We start from the raw sequence: 16322 nt of genomic DNA, 5'->3' as shown, positions 1-16322 counted from the left end.
CTACTACTTCCTGAACTACATTTCAAGAACATTTTCACCTCTCTGTAAAGTAAATTGATAATTTGTAAGGGGCACTTTAAATTAATTTGTAAAAACGTTTTTTGATAATTATTTACTGTCCCCCTGCTATAGTTATAGCTACAGATAGGCTCCTCTGTTATATTTATTGATTGACTTACACTTCTCTGCTATAATTAAGAATTTACTTACTTTAACTTCACTGTTAAAAAAACAGAACTACCTGTCTGAACTTAAACCCAACAGTGCCCTAACTCTTCTAATATAATTATTTTTTTATGCAATTTACAGCAAAAAAATGGAACGGGAGCACGAAAATATCAATGTTTCCTTCGACATTACATCTGAAGAGATTTTAAATGAAGAATTTTTAGATGAAGATTTTATGTATCAGTCTTTTGATGAACAATTTATTGAATGCTTACAAGACATAGAAACATGCATGTTTGAAGAGATTCCAGATGAAGTAATGCTGGAAGTTTTATTGAACTATGAAAATTCTGACCAATAACTTTTTATTTAATAATTAAAAATTGTTTGAGACATTATTCATTGTTATATCTAATTCATGAAGTACAACCAAAATAAATAAATTTAAAAAAAACAACAAAACAAACAACCAATAAACATACAATAAGTTAAAAGTCAATCATTCTTTTTTCCTCATAGTACGCTCCCCGGACCGCTTTCCGGTGCGCGAACCGGGAGCTTCCCACGCAAAAAAATAAAAAAATAATTTATTTTTTTTGCCCCGCGGGGCCCTTTTAAAACCTCCTCTTCAAACCTAGGGGGTCAGGGAGGATCTACTATACCCCCTTATGGCCATTTCCCCCTTCGTTTTGGGCTCCTCTTGTCTCTCGATCCTACCGAGAGACAAGATGGCGGCCGCTCCGGACTGTTTAGAATGTTGACAGACACCGGAGAGCCAATCAGCTTCGCTTCGCAAAGTTCCGTTACGCAAAAAGTACGCGAACCGGAGCACTACCCGGAGCGCTGTCACAGATATATATATTTTTTTGAACGTTAATTTCTCAAAATCCACTGGAGCACATATATTGAGACCTAGCAAAGGCACATCGGGCTAACAGTCCCTACAATTTTGCCAAGTTTCAAACAAATCCATTCAGCCGTTCGAGCTAAAAGTGAGGCCAACCGCCCTATGGAAATTAACATGGGAAAAACGCGTTTTGGGACCCCCCTTTTTTCTCGGCCCCCCCTTGACGAACACCCCCCAAATTTTCAGGGGCTGCTCAGAAACAAATTGTGCCATTTTCCTGAAAATTCCAGCCAATTCCGTCCACAAACACCAAAGGTATTAGACATAGAATTTTCAAAAATCCCATAGGGAAAAAATCCTAACTATATATACCTACTGGCGACCGCCAGTAGGTAATATATATATATATATATATATATATATATATGTATATATATATATATATATATATATATATATATATATCAATATGGTACATATATGTGGAGTTACCTATAGAAAATTTATACTTTCTTACCTTTCAAGATATTGTCCTTCAGTATTGTGTATGCAACACTTGGTGCCATCGAGATTCCTAAGTCGATATTTTGGGGGAAACACCATTTACATCATGGATTTTACTCCGTGATGCAAACACAGCCCGGTTGTTACAACTACCACATTGTCACAACACACTACCATCACAACGCAAGTTGTTACAAGAACTTGCGCTAGATGGTGCTCTGGATAAGGAATTAGTATGATTTACGATTCCAAAACTTTCCGTAGAGTTGCACACACTTCAGCTGGAATAGTAAATCATACTATTTCAGAATCCAGCGCGCCATCTAGCACAAGTCCTTGTAATGACTTGTGTTGTAATGGTAGTGCGTTGTGACACCGTGTTGTGTTTGCATCGCAGAGTAAAATCCACGATGTAAAGAGACATATTCATATTTTGGGTGCCCACCTTCTGAAGGGCACTGTTAAAACATGGCCTCACAACTAGAAAACGTTATCAGACACAGAGTTAGTAAACAAGACATGATTTGATTCAAGGACGCATGAGATGGATCTCAGAGAGTGAAGTAAAAAAGATAAAGGGCCTGATCTAGGGTTCAGCAGAGAGGGTACTCTGTTGCAACGGCAATGGAGTACCCTCGCCACTAAATTAAACTCTTTTAGAGTCGGGCAGAACTTAAATATCTCAGAAATTCGGTTTTATTTGATTTGAAAGTTTTATATAGCGCGAACATGACCAAGGCGGGTATCAGAGCGCTTTACAATTAGGATAGGTATTACATGAATATGCATTAAACAACAAGATATGAGTGTGTCACAAATAAGGTAGGGCGGATATAGGCCATGATGAGAAATATTTGATAATGTTCGATACATAAATGAGCTTGGCAGGCGAATGCTGGGATTCAATCTAGTAGTCAAACAGGGGGCATTCAATAAGCAGTGGGGCAAGGGGCGTGTTATGGTAAAAACCTAGACATTAGGATTTTTTAACTTCCTTTTTGAAGGTAGCAGTGGAGGAAATTCATCAGACTTCAGGTGGAAGAGAGTTCCACATCTTTGGGGCACCACCAAAGAAGGCTTTGGGACTCGTTCTCCTTTTGCAGAAGATCTGTGGTTTTAGGAGCAATGAACTTCCACTTCTTGACTTTCTGCAACCTCCAGATAGTTTTATTTTTTGAGTCAGATAAGTGGGAGTCTTGAGATGTAGGGCTTTGTGGATCATGCAGGCTACCATAGCCTGCATGGAGCATGGGCTACCATAGTCTAGCCTAGGCAGTACCAGAGCTTGAACCGCCATCTTGAAGTCCTCCTGTAGAAGGAATGTTTTTAGGTTCCTTAGTGTGTTCATCTGGTGTGTAGCACCCTTGCTTAAATTGCTAATGTAATTCTGCATGTTCAAGTGCTTAGTAAGTGTGATTCCAAAGGATATTGCAGCATCGGTAATGTGGGGAGTGCAGTTGAAGGCCTGAGACGTTTCAGCCAGTGGTCGATCTTGTGGGTGTGATTAGGCGGAGTGATGACAAGGAATTCTGTTTTGAAGGTGTCATCCATCCGCCCCAGGAGGTGCAAAAAAATCCCTGCAGGGCACCCGCAGCACGGGACGCGCGCGGGAGTGGCCGTGCGCTACCCGGGGCGGGCACGTCCCGCGCCTGTCAGTGACAGGAAGAGGCAGGTCAGGGCCACCCCCACTGGCTTCCTTACTAGACATCATTCAAGTAAAGACTATCCTTCTGGAAGTTATTGCTGGACTGGTCACCTAAACAGCAAGTAGTCATTCTTTTCTCGGGGACTTGAAACTAACCTACATTTTGCAGTTATCATCATAGAGTGTGTGGTTATCTTTTGATTTAAGTATTGATGGGCATGGAGTTATCTACCCCCGGGGATTTATAGTTGAGGTGACCCAAATTGCTGAGACTAGTGATTGTGTTTACTGAACTGTATCACAAATTTGAACTGTATTTGCTTAGCAACTAGGTCAAGGGGTGATTCCTATAAATAATTAAAGCCCCAAAATGGGGAAATCTACTTGTATTCCGAAGAAAAATGCAGTTCGGGGTCAAACCGTTATTGCAACGCCACCGCCGGTGACATCATTTGACAAAATGTTGCAAAGGGCTCAAGGTGTTGTCACCTCTGAAATTCAACAGACTGAAACGCGGTTCTCAATCACCCCGGACCTTTGTATGCACAATTTAGATCTACCTAGCAAAACTAATTTGTCTGGTACTCTGATATCCCCTGAAGTTGAGATAATGTCACCCCCAAAGCATGTGGACCCCGATTTGGATTTAACATTACCGCCAAATAAGGATATGGTCACACGCAATAGGGGAAGCATAAACAGTAAGCTGGGAGGGCGACTACAAATAAAAAGGCAAGAACAGGGTGTGATTCAAGAGAGAAAGTTCCCACTGGCCGGGATCTCATAATTGAACCTCCTATTATCCGACTACTGCAACTAAGTACCCAGCTTGGGCACAGTCACTAATAGTTGACCTCCTGTCCCAACTTGGCGATCTGATTAGGCAAGAGGTTGCAACATTAATTGAGCAATTGAAATTATTGACATACATGCTAACAACGAGGCAGATGCAATCCACCACTCTTGATAAAATGAATGGACCAAAGCGGGAGGACCAACCAACAGTCTTAATGCAAGGCCCTAGCAACATTCCACAGCCCCGGGCTACACAGCTCGAGCATGACAGGTTTATAAATATCTCACAGAGACCAGCTCTTGCTGTGATAGAGAGGAGTCATCCATCGGCCTGCCCCCCCCCCCCCCACCCCAAACCTGCAAGCACAATGGAGGATCAGGATGTAAGGAATAAAGAGATAGGGGATAAGAGTGATGCTGTTTTGGCAACTATAAACCTCCCCCCACAATCATTACCTTATGTAGTTGTTCTAACTGGGGTCCCTCCCTTAAATGCTTCACAGAGGGAGTCACAGCTGGAACTTAGGAACAAGAGCTTGTTTTGGCTAGCATCACACAGGCACTTTCCCTATGAGAGGGCAGGGGAAATTTTGATGGTACGGGGAGTGGATTGGGTGGGACCCAACAAAAAAGAATTGCTGGCGATTGTGTGATTGTTAATTTAAAAAAACCCCAGATGGTAAGCTCCCTATTCAACAATAGAAGTGCTTCTGCTGAGACCCATACAGGAGTGAGAATGCGCTCTCTTGATCATTTTTATTACAACTGTGCCAATCAGGAGAGGCCAAGGACTCTCTTAGGCCATACTAACCAGAGGGTGGAGGGACAACATCTGACCCATAGGCATTTTATCAACAGGCCGCTGTTTTATGACCTGCCAGTAAACAATCGCTATGGTCCCTTGGAAGATGTTGATTGACCATCAACTATAGAAGTTATGGGTTATCGCAAGAGCATTAAGGAAAACCAGGAAGGGAATGTGTCAAAAAGTTTGGGGAACCATCAGGGGTCATCTTCGGTTGTCTTGAAACCAGAATCAGGGTCATGTGACTGGTTGACTCCTAGGGCTGGGGCTGTGGCATGTCAATCTTCCTCCCTCCCAATGGAGATTTTACTAACTACCTTCACTAATCTTCCTATTGACACCATAAAGTATCTTAATTCCCAAACGATATCTGAAATCGCCCCTAGACCATTGGATGGAACATCTAGTCCTGGTGGAGACCTCAAGATCTTATCCTGGAATCTGGCTGGAATCAAGGGCAAGCTCTCTTCTCCTGATTGAGTTTGTTCATTGACCAGTTTGATGTGTGCCTGTTCGAGGAGACATGGGCAAGAGAGGACTTTGCAAGGGTAGGCTTTGTTACTTTTAACATACCAGCTATCACAAGGGGGAGGGGAAGGCAATCGGGAGGATTATCCATTTGGGTAGCCTCTCATGTGGGCTGTTATCTGACTACCCTGAACAGCTACTCCCAAGATATCCAATTGGTAATGCTTACTTTTCCATCTAAACTGAGACTCGAAATTAATATTATCTATTCCCGGCCTGTAACCCTGGCCCAGGAATCAAAAACTCTTGAGGAGTTAAACCTCTTCATCCAGAAGCTGCTGCCTAATTCAGGACTGATAGTGGGGGGAGATCTAAATTGCCACTTCGAACCCCTTTCAGGCTCGCATGATGTTATCACCAATGAGGAGGACCTACAGTGGGCTATACCTGATCCTCAAACTTGCCATGTTAAATCTTGGTCTCCCCTAGTTTTACAAATCATTGCCATCTTTTTGACCCACTGCCTGTGGGCCTGTGATGGCCGCACTCCCTCGGATAGGCCGAGTAAGCCCACATTCAATAGAAACGACCAGGCCTCCCAAATAGACTATATTATTGTCAAGTGTAGTTCCTGGCATAGGGTCATGGACTTTGAGGTCATCTCACATGTTGACAGTGACCACAAAGCTTTGATATTATCCTATAGGGTTCCAGATTCAGGTATATTGCCTGCTAGTAAGACCCCCATTGACGGCAGGTTAATTCTCACCAACAACAGGAGAAGAATAAAGTGGGGGACAATGAAACAGTCACCAGAGAAGTTAAAAACACTGTATGAATTGGTCATTCCAATACTGCAGGAACTTGGCACCTCTATGATTGATGGGATTAATTCAGCCCATACACACTTGGTTGCAACACTCCATAACCAGCTCATAGATAATTTAGCTAACATTTTAAATCCGAATAGTCGCCCCAAAAAAACAGAATTTCACCACAATGTGGAATAATGATGAGTGTCGCAAGGCCAAGACAGAGTTGCTAGCGGCTATCAAAGTGGAAAATAAGTCCCTAACAAACATCAGGCGGGCTCAGTACAAATAAGTTGTCTCTAGTGCAAAACTGCCCTGGGAAGAAAACAAATGGTTGAATATTAAAACCGCCCTACTGACTCGGAACATGGAAACATTCTGGGCAAAAGTAAGAGCGGGTACCATGGGCGAACCTAATTTACCAGCTGAAGTGTGGACTGAGCATTTCACAGCTCTGTTTGCAATCGATCCAGAACAGGATCATCAAATAGAACCCAGGGGCATACTGTGTTTACAAACTGTTTGTGCAGAAGATCAACCAGTACTAGTTACTAGACAGGCAAATGAGGTTTATGAAGGGATAACATTACGCGAGGTTATTGTAGCGATAGAAAAATTACCAGCCGGAAAAGCACCTGGCTTAGACAAACTTCCCGGGGATTTGTTCCGGGAAGAACCGTCTATTTGGGGCCCTTATTTGTTGGTGCTATTCAATGCCATCATGAATGGCATGCCCATTCCTAACACCTGGGCCGGGGCTGAATTTGTCCCAATATTTAAAAAGGGCTCCCCATTACACTCCGCAAACTAGAGACCGATCAGTTTGATCGACGTCACGCAAAAACTGTTTGCTCGGGTAATATTAGAATGGACCCAGGGCTGGCTGGAAGAAAATGACATCATTAGCCCCTATCAAGCAGGATTCAGGAAGAACACCTCCACAGTGGAGCAAGTATTTAGATTCCAACTAATTACTTGGAAGATGGTATCAATGGAGGGTGGCGCCTCTATTTGAAATTCGTGGACCTGAAAACTGCTTTTGACCTCGTGCCCAGACCCAAACTTTGGGGGGTCTTAAGAGATATGGGGATCCCTTCCTTTCTACTTGATCTGCTAATCAAGCTGCATGACGCCACCTATGCCCAAGTTAGATGTGGAAGGGGAGGAGAACTAACCATCAGGCTCCCAGTTGGCAGAGGCGTCAGACAGGGCTGTGTGCTCGCACCAACCCTGTTTTGCCTCTTTTTCAACACACTTATCCCACTACTGGCTGAGGTCGCAAACAATGATGTCCCAAATTTAGCAAACATTAAGGTGGCAGCATTGATGTTTGCTGACAATACCCTCCTATTATCCAAGACACCGATGGGTATCCAGAGGTTATTGGATAGCTTTTCTTTATTCTGCAACTCTAGAGGTTTGGCGATTAACACCACTAAAACTAAATTCATGATTGTTAATCCCCCTAAGGCAACACGGCCCAATCCACAACTGAATGGGATGGTTTTGGAAAGGGTGTCGGTCTTTGAGTATCTGGGCATCAGTCTTAAAGAAGATATGCAGTGGGCGGCCCAAATAGCCAAAGCTAAGCTTAAGTTATCCCAGATTGCTAGGAGCATAGCCAAATTGGCAAGAGAATCACCATCTAAACCCATTGGCCCCGCGATTGAAATGTTCAGGGTGCAAGCTCGGAGAGCCACACTGTATGGGGCGAAACTCTGGGGACACTGTTTGTTCACTCCGCTAACTGTAGTGGAGAACAGTTTCCTAAGACAAATTATGAGTCTTCCAGCGGGTGTCCCGCTAATCACCTTGCGACTAGAACATGGCATTTCGCCAATCGAAGACGAGGTCGCTTTAAGACCTCTAACCTTTTGGCGAAGACTCTGGGCGACTCCCGAACTAGTATCATACCAGGCAGAAACAAATGAGCTTCTATCCTACCCGGGTTTGCTGAAAAAGGTCCCTTGGTTTGCACATGTGAAGCACGAGTGTGAAAAGCTCGGCAAACCAACCTTGTAGAGTACTCCAGGGGCTACTAGCCCCTCGGTTCCTCGAGCTTTACTACCAAGGACCTATCACACCGAAAAGCTCCAGACCATGTACTCAAACCCTAAACTGGGCACCCTCACATCTCAGTTCCTTACAGTGAAGGATAACTATGAACTTGAAACCTTTATGGATGATATCCTTCCACAGGTGGCAAGGAAACTATATGTCCAGTTTAGACATAGCTCTTTACCTGTACGTGCTTTTACCAATAAATGGGCTGGGCAGAATGAGGAGGGGTGTCCAGCATGCAACACACAAGAGGAAACAGAACTGCATGTTTTATTTTTTTGCCCAGGTTACCAAAAAGCGAGGCGCTATTGGCTAGTACAACTTTGCCGGAATCTGGGGTTCAAGCATTGCAGGGAGGCATTTCGAGTCCTAAAATATGACACATCCAAACCCATTGTATATGCTGTTTCACGCTATTTAAACACAATGTGGCGAAGGAGATGGGGCTTCATCAAAGAGGAAAAATTATTGTAAATCGCATATCAGCACCAACATTAATATAATGTGACTAGCATGAGATTAGTTTTCTGAGATACAGATTTTTTAATTGCTTCTGTATATACAAGTATTTATGATGAATGTGATTTTATTGTAAATAGCCTAAGTTATTTATTGAAATATTTCTGTTATTTCTTGACTGTCTGCCGAGTGCACCAACATTAACTGAAATAACTGTTTCCCACTTATGCCCACTTTCATCTCCTCCCCATCGCCCACCCAACTTACCCGGTAAAACCCAGTACTGTGAGTTATAATTAGTAATTGTATCCTTGTATAGAGTGTTGTACAGAATTGTATGAGTTGCTCATGTATGTTTGTTATTTTGTTGATTTGTGTATACTTTTATGGTCCCAATGACCGAAATAAAGGTTTTCAAAATGAATAAAGACATCACAGATTTCTGAGGCACAGATCTGGCTGAGCAAAGTACCTCACAGTAGAATAGAAGAGTGCACAGGTCCCTCGTTTACAATGGGGGTTTGGACATGCTAAGGAAGCTGGATACATTATGTTGCACAAAAAGCCCAAAATACAGTGATATCTCTGACCTTTCAATGAAGACGGACTGTGCTGTCCCACCTGAAGAAGGGATAGATAGCTCAATGGTGAAAGTAGGACTCTATCACTGAGGGACAGAAGTGAATCTGTTAGGACCCGGCCTTAAAATGCCCAGGAGAGGGTATGACATCCATGTTGAGTAGTTGTGCTAATGAAGCAGTCAAACAGCATGCCCAATTTGAATAGAGCTCTGTGTGCTTTTATTTGAGACCATTTAGAGGTGATGCAGGTAAAAGTGACGTGTGGTATGCAAAGTTATTGAATTGGGAGAAACAAGTAAAAGTTTTTTGTGAATGGTCATGGTACCTTCTGGATATCAGCATAGTTATGACTGTGCTAACTCTAGGATGGCATGAAACCTCTAGCAGCTGATCAGCATATCTATCATGTGAAAATGAAGACCGCGGTCACTTATGGAGCGTGCGTTTGGGGCTCGGCATATACTGAAACACTTCAAATCATTGAGGACACGTTTTTTAAATCCCTGGTTTCTCTTCCGCAGTCAACATCTAATCATGTACTCCATTTGGAGTTGAGTTTGCCTCACATTAAAGGCTCAATTAGACTCGCCCCTCTGCTCTTGTGGTTTTCCATCTGGCGTAGGAACACTGTTCCCCTAACTTAGAGTATAATAAAAGATTGCCTTAGATTGGAAAACTACAAGGGAATTCGATGGTTACATTATGTCGAGCAAGAATTGACTGTCCTGGGGTTGAAAGATCTGTTTATGGATCCAATTGCCTGCAGGCTAATGTCAAAGTGAAGATTGGTGGATACCTTAATGTGGAAGGCTCGATACATTTGCAGGGAAAACAACTACAGGAAGCAGTCAACTCTGGCTTACCAACCGCTTTTATCTCTCGTATAAGTTGGATATCCCTACTTAGAGGAGGTCTCAATACCGCAACATAAATTCATAATTTTGCAGTTTCGGTTCAACTTGATACCACTAATGTTAGGGTTTCCATCAAAATCATTTAACCATTCAAATTTGGCCAATTGCCCCTGCGACACAATCTCTCCCCAAAAAGAACCTCTTTTTTGTTTTTCTGTGGTTACTATCATAAGGAAAGGAAAAATACATTGTACCTATTTTAAAGAGCTACAAGTTAAACAATGCAGGGTTGCACAATTTTTCTTTAAAAAATTTCCTGAACATCTAGTGGGCTACTCGCTAGCTCTATTTCTTTGGGCCTGTATAAAAAAAAGAAAGTATCTGGGAACATAACTTTCTCTGAAAAATTTAAATTGTTTATTGTATTTGACTTCATACCAGATCGGGTAGACTTTGTACACACAAACTGAAATTCTAAAAGAATGTTGTACCCTCTTTTTTATAACTTTTTATAGACGTTGAATTGAACTGATTACTGTAGGCCACCTATGAGAATGTTTTTTTAATTTACTGCTGCAATGTACTTTTATGATATTATTTAACAATGATCAAGTACAGTTCATTTGAATTGGACTAAGCTAATTCAAAAATAAAAATGTACCTTTAATGTGTCTATCAGAATGCTTGGATACAATCACCGCCTAGACCTGAATGTTGATTGTTTACTACATTTATGATGGCATTGTATCTTTAACGTAGGCACACTATTTTTCAAAAGCCACTACTGTTCTAAGTTATAAATAGTAAATACGTTATGGCATATATATGTTTTAGGAATGGAGATTGTATTGAAGCAACCACAGCTGGGTCTCACCACATGTTCTGTCTTCTTTCAGGTGAGAATGTGGCCCTGGGTGGTCGAGCCACCCAGTCAAGTATTATTAGCGGAGAATGGAGTCACATAGGTTACATGGCCTATGCAATCAACGCAATAGATGGAAATCAGGACCCCGAATTTTCACATGGATCCTGCACCCATACAAACTATGAACACAATCCCTGGTGGAGGGTGGATTTACTAAAACCACATACAATTTCTGCCATTTCCATCACCAACCAACTTTATGTCCCTGAAAAGTTGAATGGAGCAGAAATTCTCATAGGAAATTCTCTATGAATCCATGGAAATAACAATGCAAGGTACAGTGAAATCTTTGTTCACTTTCAGCTGCCATTCAGAGATGGCAGGCGCTTGTTTCTCCGGATCAGTTATATTATTTATTTTATTACAAGGCTTACCAATTCCAGTCCTGCATATGATCAGAGTAATAGATCCGCCATCTTGAAATGAAGAGTGCAAGCATTCAATTTCCTAAATGCATAATTTAAATGAATATTATGGAAAATAAGTTAGATTAAGTGCAATCCTCTGACTCGATTTCCACTCTGATAACGTATGTAAGACATATTTCAGGGCATGTGTACAGGTTTATTAGTTATACCTTACTTTTAAAGCACTAAATTTAATACTTGCTTTGTCACAATAAATGTTACTTATTTGGAAAGAGGAATGATTCCTCACTTTACTTTCAGTTTGTTAGATTTATTTCTTACCAACAGTTCCTTATTTTCTCCATTTCCTTATGATCTGAGAAATGTTTTAGTCTTCCTTTATTTTTACTTTACTTAATTTATTTCAGTACACAATTATTTACCTCTGCTTGCTTCTTTTTTGCTCTCCACTTTCTTGTGGTGCTCTAGTCAGCTATCAATCTAATTTCTAAACAAAACCCCACCTCCTCGCCTCACAATCATTAGCTGATTGTTGCAGCATGTTTTTAGGTCTTGCATAGGCAACGCATGCGCTGCGGATGTACGTTGTTACAACGCATGCTTTTACTACGCATGCCTTTACAACGCAGGTTTTTCAACGCAAGTCGTAACAACGACTTGCGTTGGGGGGTGCTGGATAGTGAATAATTTAATTTACTATTCCAACTCCAGTCCCCGTGGATAGTAGGGAAGGTGTTGGAGAGTAAATTAAACTATTACCTATCCTAGAGCGCCCCCCAGCGCAATTCGTTGTAATGACTTGCATTGAAAAACCTGCGTTGTAAAGGCACTACGTGGTAAAAGTTGCGTCGTAAAGGATGTTTCCCTGCGCTGCCTCTACAAGGCATCAAGTAATTAGTTTGTTAGGGTGTAGCTCCGTCTATTGCCTGTCATTTCTGTTGCTGCTTGCCATTATTTGAACTTAGTCATTGCTCTTGTTAGATGGTTTTTAATTGGCTATTGATGAGATATTTACTTCCGGTTAAGACCGGAAGCAGCAGCGCCTAACTACTGTGTTCGTCCGCGCTCTTTGGTGTGCACTATTTTCTTTTAGGCGGCTGGCCACGCGCGCTTTCACTTTTTGATGCTGGCAGGATACTTGCGTCTTCTCGCAGAGCACCATGCTAGACGCTCGCAGCTGCGGTTTCCCACTTGTTAATCTCAGCAACTGCATGCCGTCTACAAACGCCATGGAAATGCTGCCGCTCTAGCTACTTTCGCTTCTATGGCATGGCTGACAGCATTAGGCGGGCCTGAGGTGCTAGCGTCACTTGGAAGATGGCGACTGCATGCCGTCTACAAACCCCATGGAAATGCTGCCGCTCTAGCCACGTTCGCCTCTATGGCATGGCTGACAGCAGTGGGCGGCCTGAGGTGCTAGCGTCACTTGGAAGATGGCGACGTCCTTTGTTGTGGTGCAGGCAGGAGCAGTGCGATGTTCGCTGAAGGATGCGTGGGGCGCCAACCGTCGGGTAATTGGCAGTAATATGTTTGCATGACCAGTAGCGACCATAGCCAAGGCTTTCTGAAAGTCGGCCCATGAGCAGGAGCAGCTCAAAGGGATTGACCTCGTCTGTCTACTGCAAGGCACCCAGAATGTGCACATTCCAGCCCCTGCCACCCTTCCTAATGCTGCTGCTCTACGCTGCTATGTCTCCATTGAGGCGATTTCAGGCGTGAGACAGGCAAAATAATACATTGTGGCGTAAAAAATCCGGAGCATCTCGCCTGCACTGGGTCTATTAACGTGTATGCGTTTGTCAACATCCTAAGATCCCCTGCGCAGGAATGCCGGGGCATTGGGCAAGGTTCAGAGGACTCACTGCCAGTACCCCCACAGCTCCTGTCTGTCTTCTCTCCCTCCCTCACTTGACTGCCTGTCTCCTCGTTCCTCTCACTTTTTTCTCTCCTGTGTGCCAGGTGTATATAACCCAGCACTAGTATTTACATGTCACACCCCGTTTATGTAGATGGAGAAGAGGGTTGGTGCAAGGACGCATCTCTGCCTCACCCCCTTCTCCACCGGGAACTTTTCCGTGGTCCGACCTGCTACGTCATACCTAACCTGGGCTTAATTCTCGGTATGAAATTCAACCACAAGTGCTTAAAAGTCCGGTGGTAGGCCCAGTTTCAAAAGGGTTGACCAGAGCTTAGGGCGAGGAACCAGATCGAACGCTGACTTCAAATCAACAAAGGCAGCATAAATCACCCCTTTCCCCAGTGTAACTGCTCACTAATATATTAAAACAAATTTTAAGACCAGGTCCACAGTGCTGATTGATAGGCGAAACCCTGCTTGGAGATTGGAGATAATATTTAGTTCCTCCAACCATTCCTGAATTCTACCTAGGACCACCCTGGCAATAACTTTCTGAATACAATCAATCAGGCTTATGGGCCTGTAATTGCCGGGGTGCGAACAATCTCCTTTTTTAAAGACCGGTAGGATAACCGCACCTGCCCATGAACTCAGGAGAGGAGCACCTTGGGCGATAGCATTAAGAAGCAATTGAATGTACAGTGCCCAGGAGTCAACAGCATGTAAAAATACGTCAGCAGGGATACAATCAAGCCCTGGGGCTCTACCTCTTGGGACCTGAAGGAGAGCAGTTTCTACTTCCTTTTTGGTAAAAAAATGCTGTAGGGACATAAGAGGGCATCACAGAAGGCCCTGAATCTAGTTGACTGGCTGCAAACTGGCCCTTATAGTGGTCTATCCATAAGTCGGGGTCATATTATTGGATGGTATATTACTGTGATCCCTATTACCCCACTTGACTATATGCCAGAAGGCAGTCATGTCCCTTCCCTTACAGGAATCTAGGAAATCCTTTCAATGATCTTCGTCCCAGACCCTCTTGGCTTGAAATTGTACAACCTTATAGGCCACCCTTTTCTCACGTATCAAAACACCATCCTTGCTTTTTATGGCTGAAGCTAGTTGTGCATAGGCAGTGGGGCAGGCAGAGTTATACCAGATGGCAGCCTTCTGGACCATGGGGGCATGTCTTGGTTTAGAATTAACACTAAAAAATGTTTTTCTAAGATTACTAAAAAAGGTTTTGTGGACCTTAGTAGCCGTAAATAAGAGAGAACCCCGCAATTTGTCATCCTGTAGGGTAACTATGGCTTCCGCTAGCATAATATCCATCTGTTCCAATTGATCAGCCGTGCTAGACACAGTTAACCATTTAAGCCTGCGTGTGTCGTTTGTCAAAAATACTTCAGGAGGATCTGCCTCAGGTTCGGGTAATAATTTTGTATTAGAGATTCTCACCTCCATGTAAAGGAGTAAAGGATTATGATCACTCTCCAAACGTGGAATGAGCTCCATATCTTAAAAAAAAAACAGAGCTCCATAGATAAAAGAAAATAATCAATACGACTAGTGCGCGTGCCTGAGACAAATGTGGGTAACCCATTTTTATCTGATAGGGAGCGACCGTTGGCTGTTCTCAACCCGTGTTCGAGGCACAATACTTTGAGTTGTAGAGCGGCCCGACCATCTCTTAATGGGCTCCAGATCAAGCGGAGGAATTGACCACTTGTCATCCTCCTCTACATTTAAAAACATATCGTTGAAGTCCAGGGGTTCAAAAGTACATTTAAAATCGCCAGCCATTAGTATCTGTATTCCTCCATCGTAATTGCTTAAGAATTCATCAAGAAACGCTACCGTTTGGATGGCCTTGACTCCTTGTAAGCCTCTGGAATAAACTTTTATTTATCTGTTTTCAAAACCAACACCTAAATAAAAAGTTTGTCATTTACTATACCAGTAGCTCCAAGTCTCGCAAATGCAAGACCTATTGCATTGCAAATGCTTGTTGATGATGGTCGCTGAATGCGCACACAGAGAACGCTTGACGTGGGCATGTCAGTTGCAAGTGTGTTTGTGCTGTCCTTGCCTGGATGGAGCCAAAGGCACAGAGAGCTGCCATTGTAGGCATCATGGAAAGCGATGCTCTCTATTTAGATAGGACCTGGACTGCTTCCTGCAGCTCCCTTCAGGGTGTATGTTGAACACATTTACCCCTTATGACTGCTGTGCTCTTACACCTGATGTGAATGAGGGAACCGACTCATATTTCTGAAAGTTAGATTTCTGGCCAAACATACTTTTGGACACTGATCACTTCTGTGTGATTTCCCTGTGCTTGGTGTAAGATGGCCTTGATATTCTTGAGTCATCCATCTGGAGTGTCTGGCCCTCAAGCTGTCACATTGCCACCACAGCTCCCACTGTTTGCCTGTGGATTTCTTTTCTCTCCCACAAACCCTGTTGTTGGGCTCAGGGCAACATTCTGGGCAGAGGGTTCAGAGTCTTGGGTGGTAGCTCACAGGGAAGGCATCCATGGATATGAAATAATGTCCCCCATTCTATTGCTTCCTGGCCTTGTTGCAGCTTCTAGCAGTCATCGGAGGAGCACCTGCACGTGTTCCATGGACATAAAAGCATGTGTGCACTTCCACTGAATCCCTCACAGGTTGCAGCTCTCCAGACCTGCCACAGAGGAGAAGCACATATTACAAACCAGCAAGAATGTATCCTCTTCCCAGGGTGCCAGTGATATAATCACCCTTCACCAGTTCGATCAGCACAAAAAGCTATACAATGTACGTCCTCCGCTACCCATCCTCCTGACCTTTTCAAGTCGTTTTGGAAGCTTCAGTTTCTCCCCTTCAGCTGGTTTGCTGTTGGGACTTTCATTGGAGCTTTCAGGACCTCCAGGACTTTGCACATCTTGGTGAGACACAGGGAGCAGAGCATCATAGTCACATATGGAACACTTGCAACGAAGGTTAGCCTCACGCTTAAGTTACTTACTGGTAATTTGAATTATCTTTTGCCCCTCCTCTATTGAATTCATGGCAAATGAGATTTATTTAGCAAGCAAACACAACATGGAGAACTGGCAAGAGAAGTAGTCTTATATTGAAAACAGAAAGTCCACTCTCCCCTATTCCTTCATAAGGGCTAGAACCCTGTC

The 16322-nt window shown here is 43.2% G+C and overlaps 1 long non-coding RNA gene across 1 annotated transcript in view; it reads left to right on the top strand.

The window, feature by feature from the left end:
• The window catches only part of LOC147709542 (uncharacterized), a 49223-nt gene extending 38024 nt beyond the window's left edge, over window positions 1–11199 (top strand). The window contains exon 3 of the long non-coding RNA XR_015296704.1: window positions 10896–11199. This is a non-coding gene — a long non-coding RNA (uncharacterized LOC147709542). The remainder of the gene's footprint in view (window positions 1–10895) is intronic.
• The last annotated feature ends 5123 nt before the right edge of the window (window positions 11200–16322 follow it).

This window comes from Lissotriton vulgaris, chromosome 6 (assembly GCF_964263255.1).
Source record: "Lissotriton vulgaris chromosome 6, aLisVul1.2, whole genome shotgun sequence".
Taxonomy (NCBI): Eukaryota; Metazoa; Chordata; class Amphibia; order Caudata; family Salamandridae; genus Lissotriton; species Lissotriton vulgaris.
Note: the sequence above shows the minus strand (reverse complement) of the source record. Positions and strands in the feature narration are given on the sequence as shown.